Here is a 26643-nt window from a genome sequence, read left to right on the forward strand (position 1 = left end):
CAGCTATGAATTTCCCAATGCCAGATGTTTTTGACACAAGTATCCTATAGGACTTTATTTTGAAATCTTCTAGCAGTTAGTCAAATATATTTCAAAGATTAATGAAACCATTAGGTAACTGGAAGAATCCTTATCCAGCAAAATTATTATAAAGTAAATAAAAAATTAGATTTTAAATCCATTATAAAATGAGGCAAATTATATGAATTTGTCTATTCACAGGAAAGAAACCTTACAAATGGATAGTATGTAGAAAGAAACATTTTCAGTTTAATAAATAAGACTTTAAATAGCAGTGAAATAGGTGTTTTACTGTTAAAATAATAGAATTAAAACAGAGCAATGCCCTCTAACCAAGTTTCTGGAAATCAACTAGGTAATTTTTTAGAGGCTTTAAAAATATTTTCTATCCTTTCCTTTGATCAAATATTTCTCTTTGGAATCTAGTTTAGGAAAATAATTAGAAATATGGATAAAGTTTTTGTGCAAAGATGCTGAGTGTAGCTGCATTTGTAACAGTGAAAAATTAGAAGTACTCTCCTTTGCTGTCCATATGGAAATGGCTGGTTAAAGTACAGTATAATCATAGGGCCACAGAATACTACGTGGCTAATAAAATATCATCAAAGAATTTTATTGTGCATCATGAATATACTCATGATGTAACATTATGGAGAGAAAATGTAGGTTAAAAAACAGAAGCATGGGCAGGGCACGGTGGCTCATGCCTGTAATCCTAGCACTTGGGAGGCCAAGGTGGGAGGATTTCTTGAGCCTAGGAGTTTGAGACCAGCCTGAGCAAGAGCAAGGCCCCATCTCTAAAAATAGCCAGGCATTGTGGTGGGTGTTTGTAGTCCTAGCTACTCGGGAGGCTGAGGCAAGAGAATTGCTTGAGCCCAAGAGTTGGAGGTTGCTGTGACCTGTGATGCCACAGCACTCTACTGAGGGTGACAAAGTGAGATTCTGTCTCAAAAACAAAACAAAAAAGAAGAAACACGCACAATGAACACATGTGTGTGCCTATGTGTGTGTGTGTATGCATGTATGTATGTAACACCAAAACATGAAAAATACTAATTGTAATCTTTCCGGTTGATAGAATAGTGATTTTAAATTTTAAAAATTTCTCCTTCACTGTATTTTCTAAATTTTCTACACTAAGCAAATATTCCTTTTTGCATGTGCAAAAAGTGGTAAAGTTTATTTAAAAAAAATAAGAATCAGGCCAGGCACAGTGGCTCATGCCTGTAATCCTAGTATGTAGGGAGGCCAGGGTGGGTGGATTGCCTAAACTCTGGAGTTTGAGACCAGAATGAACAAAAGGGAGACCCCGCCTCTAAAAAAATAGCTGGGTGTGGTGGCAGGCACCTGTACTCCCAGCTACACAGGAGGCTGAGGCAAGAGAATGACTTTAGTCTTAGAGTTTGAGGTGGCTGTGAGCTATGACACCATGGCACCCAACCCCAGCATGACTAAGTGAGACTATGTCTCAAAAAAAAAAAAAAAAGAAAAGTCCCAAAGGGAATTTTTGTAAGAGACACTACTTTGATTTAAGTGATCTTAGAAATAACTTCATTGTAGTCCCCAAAGCCCCTTCTCTGGTCTGGCTCTGACATCCCCATCTAGGACGGAAGGAGGGGAGAAAGGATGCTGGTTGGGAATTTAGGCTTCCAGAGGAGAGAATCAGCCTCTTGGAGATTTTGTGATAGGTTTGAAAATAATCTTTTATTCGTTATGCCCAAACAAATAACTTTATTCAGCCAGTAAGCAACTGAAAGTAAAAGACTTGATTGTATGTGAGATAGAAACCCATAGAACCTCAAACAGACCCCCCATCCCTGCGTCAGTCCTTTCACAACATGACTTGATATTACTTGTCCACGCAGCTGATATTATACTCTAGCCCCATCAACTACGGCTCTGCTGTCTACCTTCTCTCTGGATTATAAGGAACGGGAGGGAAAACCCTCACCTCTCTTCCTTACAGATGGATGTTCAGTGCACTCTCAGACTGGATGTTGCCTACAGACTTAGCTGTTGGAAAAGGAAGAGCATGAATGGTCCTAAAACCACAACACCTTTCATTTTAGTGCTTGTATTTAGGAGAGACTGGAGTTACTGCTCCCCCACTCCACTCTTGCTTTGTTCTTCTGACCCAGAAGACAGGCATGGAAAAAGATGTCATCTTTGGGGTCTCTTGTGCCAATGACATGGCCTGTGACACACGTACTGACATTCTGTTGATACCTACTTTGGTATTAATCCCTGACTGTTCTACATAGGATTGGACAATTAAGTTTGCAAACATATCCTAGAAAAAGTGCTACATACCTCATTGCTAAATATCACTATGATCACATTCAAAGTACTCCCCTTGGGAAGCTAGGAACCAATGTCAGTGCCTAGTCCGCCCTTCAAAGCACTTTTCCTAGGACAAGTTCATAAATGTAATCATCAGACCTGGTACCATGACAGCTTTGGTGGTTATTCCAGGAAAAGAGTTCAAAAATTACTTTGGAATCATGAAAACCATTTACAGGCATTACCTACCCAGCCTTTATCCTCACCTTATGAGGTAGATGTTCTCCCAGATAAAGAAATGAGTCTATTTTGCAAGCCAGGTGTGACTGACCGCAGAGGAAATAGGACTTCATGTATATTCCTTGTAAGAATCTTAACAAACTAAGTAGCCTGAGTATTCCATGATACTGACAGCTGAAACAGTCCATAGAAAATAGTCAAGTCACATTAATACGCTTGCTTTTCTGAAATACTCACCTTGGCGTTCTTATCTCTTGTTATCCAGCATTCTACTTCTGCCAGGGTTGATTTCCTTTCATATGTCATTTGGTGTCCTAATTGGTCTGCCTTAAACCTAGAGCAAAGAACCCAGCACAGGCACAGGATGAGCTGGGCGGTTGTTCTGTCCAGAGCCTGTGGGGTTGCAGAGCATGTGAGAACTCCACAGCAAGGTGACCCCTTATTGCCACCGACTGTTGTTCCTGAGTCGGCCTGCTGCTCAGCCTTTACACTTGTCGTCTATGGAAAACAAAGCTCACTCCATTCTATGTTTTTGACTTTTGAATTAATTTTCCCAATGGGCAGAGAGAGGCCATGTGGGATGTAAAACCACGTTAGTGCCTCGCCAGGCAATTTCTGAAAGCTGTGTCTGCACAGGGAGTCCTGGGGGACTTGTGAAAGTCAATGCCTATTTCAGAGTCCCAGGTCACTTCATCCTCTCACAGTGTGTTGTTTATTTATCATATGCTGATACTGTTACAAACTAGGCAAGGGAAAAGGACGATGTTTAGCTTCCCCTCACATGGACTCACAACCCACCTCAAAGAGTCCAGGAGTTGCAGAAGCTTGGGAAAACCATGGAAACCAGCGACCTGTCAAAACCGAACTTCAGTTCTACAAGGGAGAGAGAGGGGAGGAAAGAGAACAGGAAAACCAAAAGCACACAGGACACAGCTTTAGGAGGACACTTTGGCCACCTGGTATCACTTGTGGGCTTGGGGACTTGATGGCATGTTCATATTTTGAAGCACAGTCTGCAGCTGGAGGAAGACGTACGCTACCCTGTAGGGCAGCCCCACGCTCTTGGTGGATCTTTTAGCTTCTGCTTCCAGCAGGGAAGCATTTAATTGCATCTGTGATTGAGATGATCATTTTTATTAGCTCTCTCCAGAGCTAAGGAGAGAAGGGCCCTCCTCGGCAAGTTCTGAATTTCAGGTTATTTGTCGTCACTTAGCCATTATCAATGATGCCGTTACTGTCGTCATTGCTATCATCCAAACCGGAGTGTTAAGCCTGTAATTACATGTGGCACTGTGCTAAGTGCAATATGCGGAGCCTCTTGGTTCTTGCCGACCAGATGTGCAAAATCAAAACCCACTCTGTGCCAGAGCAGATCAATATGATGAGTTTCACGCAGAAAGGAAGATGCAAACACCCAGGAAGTGAGCGGGTCTTAGGAGATGTCAAGCAGGTCTAATTGCCTGGATTCTGTTTTAAGATTGTAGACTAGTGTCTGGGGATTTATAATCTGAGGCATACTTCTAAACTGGTACTGTGTTCCCAGCACAGGCCAAAATACTTCACACCAATCTTGCTTGATCCTTGAAATTGCTTCACATGATAAATGCTGTGATTACTCCCAACCCACCAGATGGCAATGTTAAGGACACACGATTAATAAGAGGCAGGACAAAGAGGCTAACCAATCTATCTGACTTCAGGATTCATAGCAAGGACAGTAGCATTTAAACCTTTTCCAGGAACAGTGCAAACTTTCATAGAAAAGACATTTTGTGAACCGGCTTTAATTGCATTGCATTATGATTGGAAACCTTCCGTGAGTATCATGTGTATAACTATGATTATAGCTCAGTTGGACAGATCAGGCAACAAAATCAGCAGGAAAGAATGAAAGCAGTTGATTTAGTATAACAGAAATTTTGAAATTAGCTTTGTAATTGTATTTACTTTTTATCTTTTCCTTTTTTCTAATTTTTATTTATTTATTTATTTTATTTTTTTTTTTTTTTGTAGAGACAGAGTCTCACTTTATGGCCCTTGGTAGAGTGCCGTGGCCTCACACAGCTCACAGCAACCTCCAACTCCTGGGCTTAAGCGATTCTCTTGCCTCAGCCTCCCGAGCAGCTGGGACTACAGGCGCCCGCCACAACGCCCGGCTATTTTTTGGTTGCAGTTCAGCCGGGGCCGGGTTTGAACCCGCCACCCTTGGTATATGGGGCCGGCGCCTTACCGACTGAGCCACAGGCGCCGCCCTATTTATTTATTTTTGAGACAGAGTCTCACTCTGTGCCCTGGGTAGAGTGCTGTGGCACCACAGCCCACAGCAACCTCAAACTCTTGGGCTCAAGGAATCCTCTTGCCTCAGCCTCCCAAGTAGTTGGGACGATAAGCATACACCATCATGCCCAGCTAATTTTTTTTTTCTATTTTTAGTAGAGACGTGATGTCCCTCTTGTTCAGGCTGGTCTCAAACTGGTCTCAAACTTGTGAGCTCAATCCTCAGTTTCTGAGAGTGTTAGGATTACAGGCATGAGCCACTGCCCAGAGCCAGCTTTGGAACATTTTTTAATGTTTCAGTATTAAAAAGAAAAACTAAAAAGAAAAGAAAAAGAAGCATAGAGGTGGAAGGGTGTGGTGTACTACACTGAAAAGGAAGTGCTACATTGGGGAAAAGAACAACCACCATCTGGGTATCTGGAGATGAGTGAACGAGTTGTGAGGTTCTGATCATTTGGATAAGCATCTCATCCATTTGAATTCTGATTATTTGGGGGACACACTCATCCCTAATCCTAATATTGGATTACTGAATATTAGGTTCTGGTTATTCCATTAGAAGGATTCAATGACTGGAAGTTAAGGATTTTTTCCAAGTTGATACTATGTATATTGATAATTCAATTCTCTCTCTCTCTCTTGAAATTCCATTTAGTAAAAAGAGAAATAAAAACAACTGGTTTATCTATGAAAAAAAAAAAGAGAAATGTGCTGAAGATGAAATACATTTTTTGATAGTTGTAATAAACTTATTGATGTTTACCTGGTATTTTGTTAGTTTGCACTTGATCTTAGCCAAAAGACAGAGAAGCAATTGTCTAAAGCAATGTTATTTTGCTTTAGAAGATGGACTGTTCAAGATTCTCTCTGAGGGGTACACATCTTATCCATATTGAATTCCTTCTTCCGCTTAAAATAAAATCACTACATAAAAGGAAGACAGGGGGATAACGGCAGGAACATTGAACTAGCAGTTGAGAGTCCTAGATTCTCTACTTTCTTTTCTATATCTGTCAAAGGTTTCTAAAGAATCTGCTTGTGTTATAGCAACAATTCCCAACCTTCACTGTGCATCAGAATTGCTCAGAAAACTTTTTTTTATCAGTCCACACCTGGGCATTGCCCCATCATCACTGGTTCTGGGAAATGTTCCCCAGGTGACTCTCATCCACACCTGGTGTAGAGGACTCCATCCTTACGTGGTTGTGAATATTTCATCAGTGCTTACAAACTTCTTCATTCCTTTGTGAGCAGTGTGTCTTGGGATTTTCATCTTTCACAGGTGCTAGTGCTGATCCTAGTATGCAAATGAGTTGGAGTCACTTTCTTCAAAAATCAGATACAGAATTTAATTAGATACTGACTACTCACAATTGTCTGTAGCTGGCAAGAGTCAATTCCATGGCTGCATGGAAGAAATTGGCATCTGCTCTGGGTGACAATGTTGGCCAAGAGATGATAATTTGGGGGAGAGTGGAGGTGGAGAAGCATGCCCTTTAATGACCCTACCTTCAAATTCCCTTCATTAAGAATAACAATTGCTTTTAGCATAAAACTCTCTGATTCTGCATTTTGTCAGGGCATTGGAACATTTCAGTGTGTGTTACAGACCACTGTTATTGTAGATAATCCATGCTCTCCGGGAATAATTCTGCATGAAAAAAAACTTTTTTTCTGAGGCTTGCTCTTAAGGGCCACTGGGAGCCTCTGCAGTTCTTTTCCCCCAATTAGAATAGCCCTGCTAGATCTGCATCGTCCTTAGCCAATGTGTTGACTGCGCTTAGGTTTCTTGTCCTTTTGCACAGAACTTAAATGTGTAATCCACCACTCCTTCCTGACACAGTCACCTGCTAACATGCAGTTCTGATTCCTCCTTCTAAGAACTGATATTTCTGGATTAGAACGTGTAAATACTGGGGAAGAGGCTTTGGCTTAAAATTCAGGAAATTTGATTTCTCCTAGCCCTGTTTCTGCCCAGGCCTGTGATCTCAAACATATGGCTTACCCTTCACTGCCTCTGTTTGCTCATCTGTAAAAAGGAGGGGTCCTTTCTCTCTCCCCAACTCTGTGTATGATCCCTGCTTACACTGAGGCAGCAGAGGCTTGGGGCTTCAGCTGCTCTCAGTTCATTGATTCATTTCTCCGCAGGGGCCTTCACTAAGCTCTGGGCCCAGGCTCGCCTGTCCCATGACCACAGGCTCTGTCTGCCTGCTGCAGAGCAGTGCAATCCCCTGAGACCCTCTTTTCCTTCCTCCTTTGCATATGAAATGAATAATCTGTCATGTTGGCAGTCAGTGGCACCTTGTGAACCCCAGGCTACTTTGGGCACCACCATTCTGAGGCTGTCTCCTCGCTCACTTGTCAACCCATGACGGACAGTAAAGGGAACTGGAGTGCCCTTAACTTCAGTGGTGGACAGAGGAGGAAGCCATCGAAAACATAATGGGATTCGGCAGCGGCAGCTGCTCCTTGAAACCTCTGTAGTCCCTCACGTGGCCTGTGATTGAGGGTCCGAATCTTGAGCTTGGCAAGGTCTTTCGTGTGACGAATGGTGAAGATAAGTAAGTGTGATGCCCAATTAAGAACACCATACATTTACCCTTGTCTATACTGATGACATGGCTGTCAAGAAAAGCCTTCACCTGCAAGACAGATGAAGGTAGTAGCGTGCTATGATGGAAAATTTCTTCGTCTTCCATGTGACACCATAATGCTTATAAAGACTATTCCCAAGCTCCCAGATAGCCACCCTTGTCCATGCAGATGACTTTCCTTTCCTTCAGTTCCTGTGAGTACTCTATTTCAGTGAGCAGTAAAACCACTGCAGGCAGTTCTTAGTGTTGAAGGTTTCTGATTCTTCCCTTAAAAAGGCTCTGGGCATTGGGCAGCGCCTGTGGCTCAGTGAGTAGGGCGCCGGCCCCATATGCCGAGGGTGGTGGGTTCAAACCCAGCCCCGGCCAAACTGCAACCAAAAAATAGCCGGGCGTTGTGGCAGGTGCCTGTAGTCCCAGCTGCTCGGGAGGCTGAGGCAGGAGAATCGCTTAAGCCCAGGAGTTGGAGGTTGCTGTGAGCCGTGTGACCACGGCACTCTACCGAGGGCGGTACAGTGAGACTCGGTCTCTACAAAAAAAAAAAAAAGGCTCTGGGCATTATAAACAGGGTAGAGGATGAGTCTCATTGACGGGAATCTAAACAGAGTAACTAGTGACGGAGAGCCGGAATATGGTTCTTAGCCCTCTGCCCCGCTGCCCAGAGTGGGCTCCTTCTGTGTTCGTCTGTGTCTGGCGTGGTTTAAGAAGTCACAGGCTGCATAATTGAGTCCTCTCCCTGGGGAGAAATGTCCACAAGAGGCTCCTGGGAACAGAAGCCAACCAAGCTTCTGCACCAAGAATTGTCTAGATTTGTAAACAAGATGAGTGAGAGACTTTTCCACAACCTTTGGTGCAGAGGGGAATGTGATATTTAGTGGAACAAGGGCCATAAAGCCCAATAAAAATGTTTTATTTTAGGTCATTAAACTGTATGTCATATAACCTTTAAAACAGCACACAGTATAAATCAGAAGCTTGGGGTTATTGGATAGCTTATCATTCATTTAATAGGTGCTATCATGGCATTCGAGACTTGGGGCACTCCTTACCTCTTTCTGGTTTAAATTAAGAGAATTTTCACAATGTATTTGTGGTTCCAGAAAGGAAAGTTCTATCCCGAGGGGTTCGGTAACCTCCAGCCCGGTGTTCAGCTGTGACGCTTCTTGCTGTGGAGGCAAATCTTAACATTCAGATGCTCAGAAAACCCAAGCTGTGAAACGTCATCCAGAGAGTGCAGGTGGTCAGTAAGGGAGTAATTTCAGAGCCTCAAAACTGTATTTATGTGTAATGGACACCAAGTACTATACAATGCCTGTCTCCAGGGGCCTTTTAACCCCAACACCACCCATCTCAGAGTTTTCACTGGTGGTATTCTGAAACTGATAAATTACCTCAAAGACATTTTATTTAGCTGTCTTTTTAGAAACATGAGATGCTTTAAACAGATGGTAAATAGAAGAACCCATACCCATAAGTATATTCTGCATGGCTCCCCTTCTATCAAATTTGAAAATAGGCAGAACTTTTGATGTCACCCAATTGGTACATTTACAAATAATTAAAAAGGAAAATGCTGTGTTGTGTATATAACACAAAAGGACAAATAAAACAAAACCCAGGACAACGGATCCAATGAGTTAATGGTCAGGGGAGCGGTTGCCACTGGCACTTCCTGTTGCTGGTAAGTTTCTATTTTACATCTGGATTTCGGCTTCACTCAGTCTGTGAAGATCTATTGATCTGTGTGTTTTATGACTGGCATATTTTTCTTTTTAGATAAGTGTTTTGCTGCATTAAAACCTTTATCAAAAGTAAAGTGCTCCATACGTCTTAGTTCATTTGATTTAATTTGACTAGGATGTGGGTCACAAGTATAAACATTAACTCTATTCTGCAGGGGCTGTAGGGATTTGGGCAGACACCATCAAAGAAAATTATGTCGCTGAATAAAGCTCCTAGTATTTCTCTCTTGCCAAAATTGAATTAGGTTTCGGGAAGACAGAGCAGGAGTTGTCTGCACTGAGACCACAGCGCTGCCACTCTTTAGTTGTTTGAGGCTATGAGGGCACAAGGGGCTGCAGCAATACACCGTCACACTGAAGGTCTGCTGTGGGTTACACGACATGACTGCTGCTTCAAAATGTCCGCCTCTGTGCAGCTCTGTGGTATAGGGAGCTTCCTGTCTGCTAGTGTCCGGAAGAGACACTCTGCAGAGACTACTTTTATTGTGGGGAGGATGAAGGAAATAACCAACAATGACCCTTTCATTGTAAGATTATGTTTATACCCTGTTTTATGCACCTGTAAACCTGATTTCTGTGTCAATTTCTTCTTCAGTCATCATGTGAAAAGCAGTCAGAGAGGATACCGAAAGATACCATTCCTCTTGGGACACTTGGATTTGTTTTATAAGTCTGCCATAACAAAGTGCCATAACTGGGCAGCTTAAAAAGTTGCTGTAAGTTATGATGCCACAGCACTCTACTCAGGGCAACAGAGTGATGCTATTAAATTTTTGAACTTATTTTCATGTTTAAAATATAGATCCAGAGTTTGTTGTGTGCAGAAGGACACATTCTAAGATGACTCTGGTAGCTAATGAGGATCTGAAAGTGGCATCACACAGGATGAGATGGGAGCCCTGGAAAAATGAGAGTTTCTCAGAACTAAAAATACCAGCCCCCTGGTGTCTCTGAACCAGCAGGGGACCTGACAGCCTCCCAGGAAGCCCTGTGACACACTCATTTTAAATCTCAGTAGAGGATGTCTTCAACAATAAGCTTTGTTTTCCATCTGGGGAAGACCTGGATTTTAGGTGGATGAAGGGGAGATTAAAGGTGAAAAGCGTAAAGAAAAATGCATTCTAACTATGAAAATAATGTGTACCACAATTAACTTGTTGTTGCAAATCGTGCAGGTGCAACTGTATTTGATTGGAGACACACGCATGGGTCCTCTCCCTGGTCATTCTTTCACATGCTGCTTTTTCCTGCTCCCTGTGTCACTGGCTGAGAGATTGCTGGCATCTGACTATGGCGAATGAGTTCATTTCCCTGGCCGACAGCCACCTTCTAGATAACCCATGTAGTCCTCACAGCAGAAGTCTTCTGCTCTCCTGTGAAGGATAACTAGTGTACAGGCATGTTTTGTTTTAACCTGGTCTTTTTCTCCATTCCCTACAGAAGATGTGCAGTATGTAATCCCTATAGTTATGTGAGAAGGATCTAGGTGTGAGAGGCCGGCTGGGGCAGAGACAGCCATGGCAGAGGACCCGCCCAACACACCGTCCCATTTGCATAGTATTATCCACATGATATTATCCACATGAGTAGGTAGCTTCCATGGAAATATACAGGACCAAATAGCAATGCTGGATCCAAAATTATTTCAGATGGGTTCCTGTGTAGTTACAACCCTGTACTTACAATCTTTGTGATTTCAATTTGGAAAGTTGGTCAAGTGAATAATTTAATGTTGAGCTGTTCCTTGTGTTTTCCCTTCAAATTCAAAAATATCTTAAAATAATGTTATTATGAGCAAACTTTGTGCTTTTTGAGGGGGTTGCAATTTTGTTTGCTCCAAGTATAAGAGATCAGATGTGATTTGATAAGCTAGGCACTGGGATTCTTTTTTAGAGACAGAGTCTCACTTTATCACCCTCGGTACAGTGCCATGGCGTCACAGCTTATGGCAATCTCCAGCTCTTGGACTTAGGTGATTCTCTTGTCTCAGCTCCCTGAGTAGCTGGGACTACAGGCACCTGCCTCAATACCTGGCTATTTTTTTGTTGTTGTTGCAGTTTGGCCAGGGCCAGGTTTGAACCTGCTAGAGGCACCGCCCTAGGCATCGGGTTTTATAAAGACAAGTTTTACTTGTGTGAAGCCAACTTTTCACACTACACAGTGTCTTACCTAGAGAGAAGTAATTTAGTTTACTGTGGAATGTACAACTGGCCTTTGTCCTAAGGCACCGTGGGGGGTGGGGAAAACATCACTAAGGAACACCTTCACTGTCATTGAGATCACAGTGATTCTGCTCATTTGCACTTCTTAAGCCTTGATTTCTTTCCAAGGATAATGGTCTCCTGGTTAAGAAGATACTTCAAATCACCTTTTAGAAGTAGATAAGATGCATTTTGTATTCATTTTGATCAAAGTTGCACATGTACATGTTTTAAAGAGCTCCAGAATTCTGCAAGGCTTGTTATAAAAACATCATGCCCTTGCCACCCTAACTGGACCCTCTCGCCCTCCCCAAAATAACTACTTTGAATTCCTGTAAGGAATTCTAATGGAATTTTCCTGCTGTCTCTAAGGATCATGCTTATATTGTTCCTTTTTTGCTTTTTCTACAGTTCAGGCATTATCTACCAGCTTCCTTCTGGGACAAATATAGAGGTGGCTTTTTTTATACCCTTGTACTACTCACCTCCACCATATATGTTCCCTCCTCTCAAACTCTCACTCTCAGTCTCAAGTTGCATCTTAATTTTATTTACATTAATCATCAGTGTTTACAATATTGGGAATACACTTGGAAGATACAGCATAGGATTAAAAATGCTAGGCACCGGACAGAGTGATCAGAGCTGAATCCAAGACTCAGTGCTGGCTGTGAGTACTGAAAACTCACTAGACACAGCATACTGTCCCAACCCTAAGTCATATATTAGCAGTGATAAGATTTAAGCAAGATAGTAGTGCAGTAAACAGAATGTATTAGAAGTTCAATCATGCAGTTAAAGATAAACTGCTTGTAACCTTTACCCTCTCTTTGAAGCTTTCCTCTGTTCTGTACTTTTTCATGCCTGAGACTTCAATAAAAGCCTGTGAGGAACGTTGGGAGGAGCCACAACCTTGTCTCTCCCTGTGGAGTCTGTGCTGGTGTTGGCCTCCGTGGTTGGGTCCCTTATTTCAGTGCAAAGGGACTGAGTAGATGTTATTAATTTGTGTTGTGTTGCAGCAACATACACTATTGTCACTAGTGTCTTGTACAATTTCACACTCTTAAACCCCCATCCCAGAATTAATAATAAACTTGTGTTTTATTTCTGTGGTGTTAATGGACTTATTGCTCCACCACTTGCCCAGCTAAATATCCTCCTAATGGTTCAGACTTATATGCTCATTTTATTTTTCCCTTAGGAATTCTTACCAGTTACTCTTGGATTGCTCTAATGTCACCTGGTTGGCTGCTGCATGTTAAGCACTGTAGTCACCAACGGCCTCTTTTTACCAGCAGTTTGAGAACTTTTTGATTTCTCCTTTCTATATAACTTCACTCATCTCCTGTATTTTCTACCTTATTTGTTCCCTCCATTTAGTGGATCGTATCTTTCAGTACCTTCCGGAGAAAGGATTCACAGGAGATCATATTGTGTTCAGAGAATGTTTTTATTCTACTTTCTTAAGTTTATTAGTAGTTTGGTCAGATGTAGACTTTCTAGTAAGGAAGCATTTTTCTCCAGAATCTGAGAATATAGCTTTATTATTTTCTAGCTTTCAGGGATTCTTTAGAAAAGTCTAATGAATTCTGAGATCTGATCCTTTTCTTTTTCTCTCTCCACACACACACACACACACACACACACACATTCTCTCTCTTCCTCTCTCCTCTGAAATTGTACAGAATGTTCCTTTTGTCTGTTGTGATCTGAACTCTCATGATATTATATGTATTTGCCTTTTTGCTCTATTTTCTAGGCTCCATCTTTAAATTCAACTGAAATATTTCTATTGGCAATAAATAATAATTAAAAATTATAAAATGCAGGTGTGATGAATTATACATAGAATTCAAAATAAATACCCTTCAGAAGTGTTACCAGTGACTGTGCCATTGTGGGTGGCACAAAATCTACCCTTTGTTGCCGTGAGTGGGATAATTATTGCAGGTCAGTGAGTGGGCAGGACACTGAGGCTTTGTAGAACCTCAATGGTAGGCTGGCATGTAAAGGAAGAAAGGCCTAAAAAGAGCAGGCATGGCTTTGGCAGTCCTTCAGGCCTAATTACTCCCCAAAAGGACACGAGGACCATATTTAAAGCACTCAGCTGAATTTGGAGGGTGAGGCTTGGCCATGGGAGACTCTAGCAGCCAGTATACCTGAGACTGGACAAATCACTCATCATGGCTCATTAGGGCTTTTTTGGGTTTCAGGGGCCTTGCCAAGTAGGCTAATGTAAAATAGGAGGCTTTATATTCCAGATTAGGAAATCATAGCATTAATCAAGAAGGCAGTACTAAAACCCAAACCACACAGATGAGACAAACCATAGAGGTGAGGACATGGGTATCCTAAGCCTCGCCCTCAGGCACCCTAACTGCCTTACTGCATGTGACATCATTAATTCCAACCCCCACCAGCTGATGAGCCCAAGCCTGCTAATAAACAACCTGTTTTTCAGCATTATATCAGAACTGGGAAGGGTTGATGCCACAGCTGAAAATTTTCAAAGCCACAGCTGAGTTCTGAGAAGATGCCGAGAGGGATGGTATGAAATGGAGAGCATTTCAACCCTCCCTGCCTGCCACACTTTCTCCACCAAATATCAATGTCACTCCTCTTACCTGATGCCATTCTCTATTTTCACAGGTCTTCTTCTCACACCCTGTTTAAACTTCCTCTCAATATCCAGTTTTAGCTCTCCTGTGCTCAATAGTTGTCTGATTCCACAAATGTTGCTGAAGTTCCTTATGGTAGCCCACAGCTCTACAGCTCTCCTCTACCTGAAACATTAACTTGAAGCAGATCCTAAAATCTTCCCACGATTTGCTAAGAGAACAGTATGATCAGGAAAGCCTGTTTACTTCCTGTCCTATGGCAATTATATGTCAGCGTATTAAAATGTCTCCTTTTTCCCATAGCAACTTAAAGTTTCCTTGAAGCAAGGGATCCCTTCGCTTCATCATGTCACTCAAAGACCTGGTACACACAGCCTTAGCACAGGCAACCCAGCACAGTGGGCAAACCTGACTCCATCTGAAGCTTTCTGCAAACATTTCCCTTTGGTGGAGTCTCAGCCTTCCTTCCTTCCTTCCTTATTACCTACTGTAAAAGCCTGATCTTGGCAAAGGATCAGAGTTCAAACCTAAACAAAACTGGTCCCTCTTCCAGACATGTTTCCATTTGAAATCTCATCTTGTTAGCCATATAAAAGCCTTTTGCACCAAATAAATGAATAGCTAACACAGAGAGGTAGTTTCATTGCCAGATATCCTCCCTGATCTTTTTCAAAGCATCTCCTGTAGGCAGCTGTTTATCAGGCTGTAGCAACTACTGTCTCTTGAGTAGCCTGTGAATCAAGAAATACTTGGCCGGGCACAGTGACTCATGCCTGGAATCTTAGCATCTGGGAAGCAGAAGTGGGGAGCTCTCTCAAGCTCAGGAGTTTAAGACCAGCCTGAACATGTGCAAGATCCTGTCTCTCCTAAAAATAGAAGAATTAGCCAGGAGTTGTGGCAGGTGCTTGTAGTTCCAGTTACTCAGGACACTGAAGCAGAAGGATCACTTGAGCCCAGGAGTTTGAAGTTGCTGTGACACCATGGCACTCTACCCAGGTAATGGAGTAGATTCCATCTCACAAAGGGGAATGGAGGCAGGGAGGCACGGAGGCAGGAAGGCAGGAAGGCAGGAAGGAGGGAGGGAGGAAAAGGAAAGAAGGAAGGAAGAAAATACCTCTGCACAGATGACCATACTTCCTCTGAGACTGGGGCTTGTTTTGCAGGTGGGAAGGGACACCAGACTCAGGGAAAGGGATCCTGACCAGGAAGTGCTCAGAAGGTAGTGTGTGCCAGGGTCAGAGCCCCGCTGAGAGCCATGGTCATCAGTGCACATTTCCTTTCCCACTGTGCACATTACTGCCCCATGAAGTCTCTGTTTTGTCTTCAGACTGCCAGAATGTAAAAGATAAGAGAACAAAAGTGTTTTTCAAAAGCTGCAAGTTCTTGCCACTGTGTCAGTTGGGTTAGACAGTAATACAACACAGTAATCTTCATGACAAATCCTTGCAGAACAGTGATCATACATAGTCTCTTCTAGTGCTACAGATGGTGCCATGTGGTCTGCCACACAGAAAGAAGGTAGAAGTGTGTGACAGGCAGTGGGGGAAGATGAAAGGGTCACCAGGTGATGAGAAAGATGGTTTAAAAACCATGTCTGGGTTGGGCTGGGGCTAGAGAGTTAAGGAACAGGTGTGGTTTATGGGAGAAGATGGTTTTAAGTTATGAGGCATAGGACTTAATGTATTCAGTAAAGTAGATGATTTTTACTGAGATGGTATGTCCATATGACAGAGGGAAAAGAGAGACTGGGTAAGGCAATAGAGATAGAAAATGATGTATTAGTATTAGTCTGAACACAGGTCACACAGGATTCAGGGTTTACTCTATCACTAGAAGTTTTATTACTCCACCTCTATACACTCTTGTGTTAACACTTTTATATTTTTAATATCTTTTTACACTCATCTCATTTATTCAGATAGTACTGGATGTTTCTCATATAATTTCCATTTAAAGATAGAAGGACAGAGAGATAAAGGAATTACCCAAGGCCACATGGATAATGAGTGATCCAATTTTGATCATTAAAAATGACAGGGTATTAAGATAGTAAGTATAGTAATACTTATATAGTAAGTATGTACTATAAATGTGTTGGCCAGGCCTTGTGACAGGTGCTGTGGTCCCAGCTACTCATGAGACTAAGGCAAGAGGATGAGGATGGCTCAAACCCAAGAATCTGAGTTTGCTGTGAGCTATGATTCCATGGCACTCTACCTAGCATGACAGATTGAGACTCTGTCTCAAAAAAAAAAAAAGAAAAGAAAAGAAAATGTGATTAAACGCTTCATCAAAAGTAATTCCCAACAATCCTAACAGATGAGTAGTGAAATTATCCCTGCGTTATAGAAGATAAAAGAGAAGATAAGTAACTTCCTAAGGTCACACAGCTGGTAAGTGGCAGATACCGGGTTTTAGTCTAGATGTGATGCTTGCTTCCCCAGCCTGTGATCTTATCCATTATTTGTTACTTTGCCTCTATAATCTAGCAATTCTTCTTTTTCAGGTGTCTAGTGATTCTTGCTTAGTAATTGACACTTTTCTCTTAAACCCCATCTCTCTCCACCATAGTACCTTTATTTTAATAGATTTCACTGTTATAGCATGATCTCACATCTTCTTTGTTAATTCACATCCATTTTTTAAGAGATATCATCCATACACCTCACCACCTCAGTTACACAGTATGCCAGATCTTGATTCACATCTCTCTTCTTTCTCTAGTTATTTGGAAACATTCTAATGTGAAAATGGTGATTTTAAAATTTTTATATTTAATTTTTTCACCAGAATTCATATTTTCTAACTCCAAATTCTTTGATCAAAACCACAGTATCTAGAATCAAGAAGATTAAACGTGTATTGATTCTTCCAAATATTGGCTGGGTGAAAAAGCCCAATCTATCTGGCCTCCTTAGCCAAAGTTTATACTTAATCTGTAAAATGGATACAATGGAGGTAGCCACATCATAGATCAGATGTGAGGAGTATTCTAGATAATATATGACAGATATTTAACATAATGAGTAGCAGATTAAAAAAGGGTTCAATAATAGAATCTGCTATTAATATTATCATCATTATTAATCATAAGAATGGAAAGGAAGTTTCCAGCTTTGGAAAAATCCCAATGCTTGACAATCTTTGAATAAAGGTGTTTTCTAAGAGTTTCTCAAACAGTTGTCACTCACGTATAATTCAAGATGATTTGGTAAAAGCCATCTCTTGGAAATTATGCTGGAGCCAGTGAGTGCATTGTTACAGCAATAACAGACGTCACTGCCAAGAGACAACAGTAAGAAATTGAAATCCAAAGTGTCTGGTTATGGAAATTAAAAATTTATTTTCCCTACCTGTGAGCCCATAGTATCTTTCAGGTTTCACTACCATTAGATGATGAAAATAGAGCTGTTATTTTATCTTTTTTATTTGTAGAGACAGAGTCTCACTTTATGGCCCTCGGTAGAGTGCCGTGGCCTCACACAGCTCACAGCAACCTCCAACTCCTGGGCTTAAGCGATTCTCTTGCCTCAGCCTCCCGAGTAGCTGGGACTACAGGCGCCCACCACAACGCCCGGCTATTTTTTTTCAATAGTGCTGTTATTTTGAAAACAATAGTGACTTACTGAAATATATATATATATATAATCTGATCAAGAGGGACATCTTATATTTTTCCCAGACTGTTATGGGCTAGTAAATTAGAAAGTTTCTGAGGGTTGGAATACAGACTTAGAACCATGACAACTGGTTTCAACGTGAAGCTGACAGTGTAATGAATAACAGAGTTTCAGGATCCTGCAACTTCGATTGCTTTTTCTCCTTGTATTTGCTTTGTTCACCTCAGAGAAGAAAATGATCCCCATTTGTAATATCGCCTAATCCTGCAATTGGACATTAAACATTTATTTTAAACATTAAAACAGCTGAGCTTGCAAGTGTATGACCCACAGATACTTTTAATTTATTTATTTTTAAATTTTAATTTCTTTCTGTTGAAATTGTGAAATCCACTGAATTGAAAGAAAATGAGATCTGGAAGCTGTGGCTTTTCATGAAGTATAACCAAATCCAGCTGGTCGGGAGGGCATCACAGGGGGGACTTTGCCGGTGGTGCTGCCTGGAGTGGGAGGGCTAAAAAGTACACATTTGTTATTGAATGCTTTATAGTTTGATTATGCATGGATTATGGTTTTTAAAATATCTTTGGGTCTTGAAAAACCCAGAGCAATGTATGCATAACCCATGGCCCATCAGCTTTATTGTGGCTTTCATTTTATAGAGAAAGAGAGGTTTTGCATTTGCAGTGAATTAGCTGTTTGTTTCCCCAACTCTCCCGTTTCATTATAGTAATGCAATTAATTCACCTAATAGTGAACTTTTTTTTCTTCCGATTCCTGGTCAGTGCTTGGCTTAAACTAGAAGAGTTTTATTTTTCAGCATGGTGGTATGTAGCAGTAAAACAGTATAGCTTTTGTATTGATGAGGATATGATTACTGGGATTTGAAGCGCCTCTTCTGTCTAATTATGATTATGGGTCCTGTCTCTCTCCCTCTTTCTTAATGAATAAAACAGGGAACTCTTGTGAGGAGATAATAAGCAACTATTATAAAAACACATTTGGTAGTCATTACTGATATAAATTATTTGGTGCCTGTGGCCTTAGAAATAAAATTCTTTATCTTATCAGAGGCAGCTGGAGGGCAGTGGTACTCAGCAGACATCTCACCAAGTGGTCAGGCTGAAGATGTTTCCCTGGCCTGTTACTGCTTCCATGCTCCATCTCTTAGGGAAAAGTAGTTTGCCTTTCTTTCCCAAGATTGCTGTACAGGAAAATGTAAGGATCATTGCATTTTGATGCATCTTCCAGGAATGCTGAGACACGATAAAAACAGACAAGTACAACCAATATGAAAGATGATTTTCTCAACTCTTTGTTAAGATAGATGCACTGTAAATGGGACCACGCTGTGGTGTATTGGCAGGTAGGCCATTCAAATCTCTGGATATAGAGAACTATAATGTTATGTTTCTGTCACGCCATTTTATTTTGTCCTCACATGAGCAATTGCAGGAATGCACAAGCTAACATATCGGTTATGAAAGGGCCCAAATGAGGGGCTACGGATGAATGAGTCTCCATAGCCAACAGCTGACAGTGCTTAGGGTCTGGAAGGATGATTTCCTTGACTTGTTGCATCTTTCATGTAAACAAGGATTCGACAGCTGTCAAAAGGGCAGATTGGTCTCTCCAATCTCCAGGGATCTATGGGAACAGTGTGTATTTGGAGATGTGATTACAAATATTAATGAGCTTTGAGAACCACAAATCAGAATGTATGTGCTTCTAAGACCTGACTCACCATGGGGTCAAATTCAGGAAAATTGGATTTTTAACAATTGAATTTGTTTAGGTTTTTTTCCAGTTTAGGCATAATCTCTACCTTGAATAAGACTGTTATAGTAGGAAAAAGAAAGCTTTACCATAATAGGCAATAGGTAGAGGTGAATTTAATAGTCTGTTTTGTTGTGGTTGCATGTTATTTGCTGGGTCTGTAATCATTCCCAGTTCTCTAAGGAAGCCCACAGTCAGTGCCCCTCCCAGAAACATCCCTTGATGTTTCTGTCTCCTATAAATGCACAAAAGCAGAAACTGTGCCTACTTTTCCTGGGTTACAAACTTACATTTTAATGCTTGCAAGTGTTCCTTCTTGTGGGATTAAAGTTTTAGGTGATGAAATATTTACTGTCCCAGAGCAGGCAGGGTCAAATAAAGAACTGTGACTCTCTACCCTGGATGGCTGTATGGGAGGCATGTGGACATTCCTGGTTAAGGAGAGGCTGATTCATGTGAATCAGATCTTCTGCCGGTAGAACCACAGAATGTTAGACTTGGAAGGGACTTCAGAATCACCTTGAATGTGCTGTTTACTTTGCTGAGGAAAATAGTGATGTATACACAAAGAGAAAAGTACTCAAGGTCACTCACGGAGAATGGAATCATTGGTAAAATTCAAGTTTCTTGGCTTTTAATGTTTTATAAATGTCTTGAAGTATTGACTTAAAAGCTGAGTAATATCCATTCATTTCAAAGAATATTTAATAACATATCTACATAACCAAATAATCTTTGCAGTTTACTTTAACATGTTTTTTAAATGAACATCCTGTGTGAGTCTTGTATGAAAGGGCACTGGTTCTCAACTGGGATAATTTTGCCTTGGAGGATTCAGACTCATCTATTGGTAATGTCCAGAGACATTTTTGATTGTCATGACTGGAGAAGGAGAGGGAAAAGGGACTGTCATCTACTGAGTAAATACCAAATGGTGCTAAACTTCCAACCATGCACAGGTCAGCCGTCTGCACTGATGAATTATTCAGTCCTCAGTGTCAATACTGCCAATGTGGAGAAGCCAAGGTCTAGAGGCTTGGCTGCTAAGGGATGGGATGACATCCTTTGTTCTTCTCTTCTTTCTTTTCTTTTCTTTTTTTTCTTATTAATTATGGTTAAAGAAAAAGTCCTGGGTGACGTCTGTGGCTCAAAGGAGTAGGGGGCTGGCCCTATATGCTAGAGGTAGTGGGTTCAAACCCAGCCTTGGCAGAAAAACTGCAAAAAAGAAAAAGAAAAGAATTCCTATAGGAAATAGGCTTTTATGGACCCAAATATCCATGTCACCATTGTTGATATTTGCAAAAAAAGCCCTGCAAAATATTTGAAATATTGTAGAGATTTTTAAGTCCTATGCTTCACACATACTAATAACCTTGTATACCCATTTTACATAATGAACAACTGCCACAGTTCAGCCACACTCAATCAGAACCAGCATTGGCTGTCAGCACAGATGGCCGTGAAGACTGACACTGCCCAAGTTCAGACCTTCTAAAAGCAGATGAACATCTACATGGGGAGAGACCAGGAGGGCAAACTGGAATCTAGAAGGGGCTGTGTGTGAGGATTTGGAAGCATCTTCTCTGGTTCCAATGAATGCTCACAGTTTCTTGAGGGAATTCACGTTAACACTATAACACACCACACCCCAGGAATGAGACATTTTCAGACATCATTGGTTTTCTAGAACAGTCTTCTTAATCTTTCTCGCCTGTTGCAAACAAACCACTAGACTGACAATACCACCCAATAAGAGAATAAAATTTGTCCATCTATCATTAAGATAATTTCTATTGATTAGTCTCCTTATAATTTTCTGCTTTTTGTTTTCAGATGTTGGTTATAAATCATGCCCACAATGGGCACCGAGCCTGTGTTTGTGTCTATTATGTGGTCCCGATAAGGCCGGGCAGTGTTTTTCACCTTCCTGATGCGAATTATTGAGATTGATTGAAGCGCTTTGCTTGCCTTATCCTAGACACTGTGTAATTAATGTTTCATTATGTTAATACATGCAAATGTGAGAGTATGTGTTTGATTGGGAGGTGAGAGAACAAAAAAGGATTAGAGTTCACTCCAAAGTACAAATTAATTTATGGCATTGCTAACTGGCCTCTGAGGAATGAGGGAGTAGGCTTCAAAATGAAAGGAAAAAATCCACAAAAGGGAAGCGCTGTGGCCTGCTTGGATTTCAGAGGTGGTGTAGTTAACAGATACAAAAAGGATATTCAGTCATGTGACAGAGACCTTGTCCAAACAGTGATTTCAGCACTCCAGATCTCCCTCTGTTGTGAAAGGGTTTAAGACAGCCAAGTTAGAAGTTCTTTTCTCTTTTAATATAGAAATATTTATGCATAGACACAGTACATTAGAACCACATAGGAATATTAATACAGTAGACTGTTCCTCCATATGCAATCAGTGGTTGACTTTATGACATTATTTCAGATGTCGCAGGAAGGAAATTTTACCCCCAAACCAACCCATTGATATGCCACAATTATTTGCATATTATTGAATGTTTATTTTAGATTTTTAAAGTGGTATTTTTGATGATTTTCTAATGTATCAATGTATTTATGCTCTGTGATTTACTTATCCATTTCCCTAATCAGCATCCTCCTATTTATCTGGATTTGCTGTGATATCAAGTATTTTAATGAGCAATTTTTGGTTTATGCAGCAATTTTTATTTCATTGAATTATTTTCTTAAGATAGCATATTAGGAGGGGGATTACTAAAGTCTAATTCTTTATATAGCTTTAGATATACAGGGTTATTTTAGAAACTCTCCCACTCCCAATATCTAGCATTGAGACTCAGTAAATGGTGCCTCCACTAGACTGTCTTAACTCTTGAGGTTGTCCTATTAAGTTGTTTGAAGTAATCACAACTTAATATGGGTAAAGGTTAATGACTACACATGCACACATGATGACGATGCTATTTTAAGTGTGTTTTAAAAATGGGAAGCAGCAGAAACAAGTGCTTAGGCTGTAAGGTTCTGCCAGAAAGGGTAGGCCTGGTTGGAGAAGCAAACCCTAATGTCAGTAGAAAGTTTCCAGATCCTAAGAAATAAGAGCTTTGGAGAAAAGAAAAAAGTTAAAGGATGCCAAAATAAATACGAATTATCTTTTATACAGGATGTATTTGCTGGAAGCATTACAGGGGAATCAGTATAAGATAGTCACAGCTCTCTGTAACGTTATGTCAGTTTATTTATTTTGTTTTGTTGCTTTCATTTCTGATGATTTTTTCAGAGCAAGAGGTGAAGAGAGAATATGTGGTCACGCATTTTCTTTTCATGCCATCTGTGACTGCATTTCTGCTACAATGGCAGAGTTGAGTATCTGCCGAACTAAAAATAGTTATTATCTGGCCCTTTACAGAAGAAAAATTAAGACCTCTGACACAGAAAAATAGATCTGACAATCAGAAGTGGAGTTGGGCGTCAAATATACTATTTCAGATTCAAACTCACCCATTGCGCAAATCATAATCTTATAATCTGTCATAGACCTGACCCTGGGTTTGCTCCTCTCTAAAATCAACATAATAATAATTTCATCAGCTAGTTGATCATGTAATAGGTTGGAGACTTGGGTCACTTGCTCTTCCCTTCTGTATATGAAAAGGTTCAAAGATGAAATGAGTATTTATCTGTGATGATGTAGTCAATGGAAGATCCATTAAAATATGTGAATTTTTAAGAGTATTTTCTATGAATTAGTAATTGATGTAACAAAAAATTCCAAGTCGATCTTCAGTTAAGTTTCTCCTGCTTGTAACTCAAGCCATGTTAAACTGTTACTTGTTAATGTCAGCGTTGGCTAGAAAGGTTGTCTGAACACATTTATCTGTGTCAAAGCATTGAACCTGCCACTATTAAGCAAAAGGGCATAGACTTGTGAGTCACTAAATGTGATAAAGCAGGGTTCTCCCCTGTGATCCCAACTTCCATGCCTATTCTGCCATTATTCTTCCTGGCCAAGGCTAGTGGAGTTAATAGCATCTAAGTGGCTGTAGTGTTTTCTACATAATTCATGTATATATTTTTTTTGCAGGCACTTTGTAGATTGACAGAGAGACCTTTGGTGTTCTTTAGAGTACTTTGGTGGTACTTTTGGTATTTGGTGGTCTACAGAGTACTTTGGTGGTACTTTTTATTCAATAGTTCCCTCCACTCAGACTTGTCACATTGTTGGTCATTTGGTTTCAGCATATTTCTAGATACCTGCCAGTATGACCTTTCTTTCCACCATCCCTGTAAGCATCCCTTTCCAGTCACTGCCAGGAGGTATTCCAACAAACACTGGCCTTTTGTCTGTACCCAAAGATGTTTCCATTAATGAGTCACTAATATTTAGCTCATAGCAACCTCCAACTCTTGGGCTTAAGCGATTCTCTTGCTTCAGCCTCCCAAGTAGATGAGATGACAGGTACCTGCCACAAGGCCCGGCTATTTTTAGAGGTGAGGTCTCGCTGTAGCTCAGGCTGGTTTCAAACCTGTGAGTGCAGGCAATCCACGCACCTCGGCCTCCCAAGTGCTGGAATTACAGGTGTGAGCCACCACGCCTGGCCCGAGTCACTAATATTTAGATGAGATTGAGGCATAATTTTCTTTAATTCAAGTTCAACTAAAAATCCAGATGTATGAGAGCATATTACACATTTCAGAAATAGAAATGCACATGCTATATTTTAAGATCATTAATTCTGAACATTTCTGATGTCTGACAAGATCTCTCACTATCAGATAAAAATAAACGGGTTTCAAAAAATGTAATTATGATCATCTATATTATCTTTAAAATAGTGATACGTAGGGTACCATGCTTCACAGACTGCCTGGAAGAATTCCAGTTATACAAGTTATCCTGGCTTAATTCTAAATTGAATCCCCTTTCAGTCTCAACAGTGCCTGATTTGTATGGTAAATTATGTGATTATCCAAGGGATTGCTCTAGTGATTAGCCTGAAATTAGTCACAAGCAAAATGCACACTGTCATAATGAGCCTGTCATCATATCATATACGTTTTTGGTTGAATTTTATGTTGTTTAATGTTATTGGCAAAAAATGATTGACATGCTGGTGTTCAACAGCATTCTCATTAAAAAGCTCCTTTGAAAACCTTGGCCAGCTGGGTGACTTGATATGTCTTGGAGATGGCGTCGTCTTGTTTCAAGCAGGTGTCCACGAATGCCTTAACCTGCAGAGTCTTGTTAGCAGCTTCTCGGGTCTTCCATGCCCATGAGACAAGGATTACACCTTGAGGCCTACAGCTAGTGAACCAAACTTTGGACCCGATGAAAAGTAGTTATTAAAAAGAAGGCTCAAAATGTTCATTCCATTTCTACGGCTTTGGTTCATTGATTATGTTAAGGATGGACGATATTCTCCTATACTGAGACTAACACCACTCAATATTTTTATTGTGATCATTATTATTATTTATTTATTATTATCTATTACATGTTCATCATTGCTAAATGCAAAGAAAAAAAGGGATTTAAACAAAATTATAAGCCTAGTTCTTAACTTTGAGAGCAGTAAGTAGAGTATAAATACATGTGATAGATCAATACACATTTCTGGCCCACATCAAAATTGGGGAAGTCTGATACTTATAAATTCTGATGATCAAAAGCCTTGTTTCTTCCTAGATTGTGTTATATGGAGGTTTTTTTTTTTTTTTAATTCAGGTATAACCCTGATGAAAAAATGAAGTTGAATGAGGGTATGAAGTTTCTGTAGTTCCCTACTGCTTCGCCAAGCATTCTGGGGACCTTTCTTCCCACCGTCCCTGTGGTGGACACTCAGTCTCCCCATTTGTTGCTGGAGGCACAAAGTGACTGCTTTCCAGGGCTTGCTCCTCAGGCTTCCTGTTTATCCGGTTCTGCCAATACTCAGGGATCACCCAAGGCTCATCCTTCCAAGGCTAACTGCTTGCCAGCATTTTAGCCTGCTAAGTCATTCTATACCAAGTTATCTTGGGTATCATGGAATCACCAACATTGTCAGTCTTACCAGATTAGGTAGTTACATGATAAAGAGGTCTCAGTGCCCAAACGCTGCTGCTTTGCTTGGTAGATTTTCCAGAATCCCAGTAACTATGGGAGAGTCTGTCTCAAATATTTCAGTTAATTTTGTGTGCTGCTCTTTATTTAACCTCCGCTGGGTTGACCCTACTTCTTTGATTATGTAGTCTATTTTTTAAACAGTGTCAGAAAAGGAAAGGACATAAATAAGCAGAAAGATGGTATCGAATGAACTCTAGACTAGAATGAGACAAATGAGACCACACACCTTTCTGGGCTGTGTGGCCTTGATCAGGAGAGTTAACCTCTCTGAACCTTTCTCCCTACCTTCAAAATAAATTTAACAATCTTTCCCTGACCAATAAGATCAAAACAGACTGCCTGAATCACCTCTTTTGTGAGGTGATTCAGAATCACCCAAGTTACTAGAAATATAAGAAAAAAATGAACAGAGAAACGATCACAAGGTATTTCTAAGCTACAACACAAACCTCCAACGAATCTTCCTGTAACACTGACCCATCATTCGAGATGATGAGTAACCCTCGTCCTTACCTCCCAGACCACCCTTTGCACAAGAGAATGGATCTTCCCGTGTGTAACTGAATCTGATCATTATCGGTTCTTTTTGTGTCTGTATGATTCATTCCCCTGGCGATGCAAGTGCAAGGGCATATTTTTATGCTGTTTTTCTAACTGAAGAGAAAAAAGAGGTGGGCAAAAAGAGGTAACTTCATTTATTTAATTACATGAAAAAACAGTAACAGGTTTGACTAATATTATTTTAAATGAACACTAATTATGGCTTTTAAAATTATAATCCTGGTACATGTTATGCAACTCAAAATGTCACATGAGAAAAAGTGACCCACCCCTTTTTCTGTTCTTATGATATCCATTAAGTACCTGCTTTCTCTGATGTGGAGGTCATGTGAGGTTGTAAGAGCCATAAGTATTCGCAGAGACCTCACGAGTGGAGCAGAACAGAGGAGAGGAAGCAGATCCATTTCTTTGGTGTCCCGGCAGCAGGAAAAGTGTCTCCAGTTGATGAATTATGGCACTGACATTTGAGATGGAGACCTGTGTATCATACTCAGTAAACACAGTGCATTTTCTGTTCTTAGTTTTGCTTTTCATCTGTAAAGTGTATATAAATTTAGTTCTGAGTGTTTTATGATAACACGTGGACCCCTCAATGTAATTACACTTTCTATCATTCAAAGGGACTTGCTGTT

At 40.6% G+C, this 26643-nt stretch overlaps 1 protein-coding gene across 1 annotated transcript in view; it reads left to right on the forward strand.

Annotated features, from left to right (window-relative positions):
- The window catches only part of DCC (DCC netrin 1 receptor), a 1249028-nt gene that overhangs the window by 398530 nt on the left and 823855 nt on the right, over positions 1-26643 (forward strand).

Source organism: Nycticebus coucang, chromosome 19, assembly GCF_027406575.1.
Source record: "Nycticebus coucang isolate mNycCou1 chromosome 19, mNycCou1.pri, whole genome shotgun sequence".
Classification (NCBI taxonomy): Eukaryota; Metazoa; Chordata; class Mammalia; order Primates; family Lorisidae; genus Nycticebus; species Nycticebus coucang.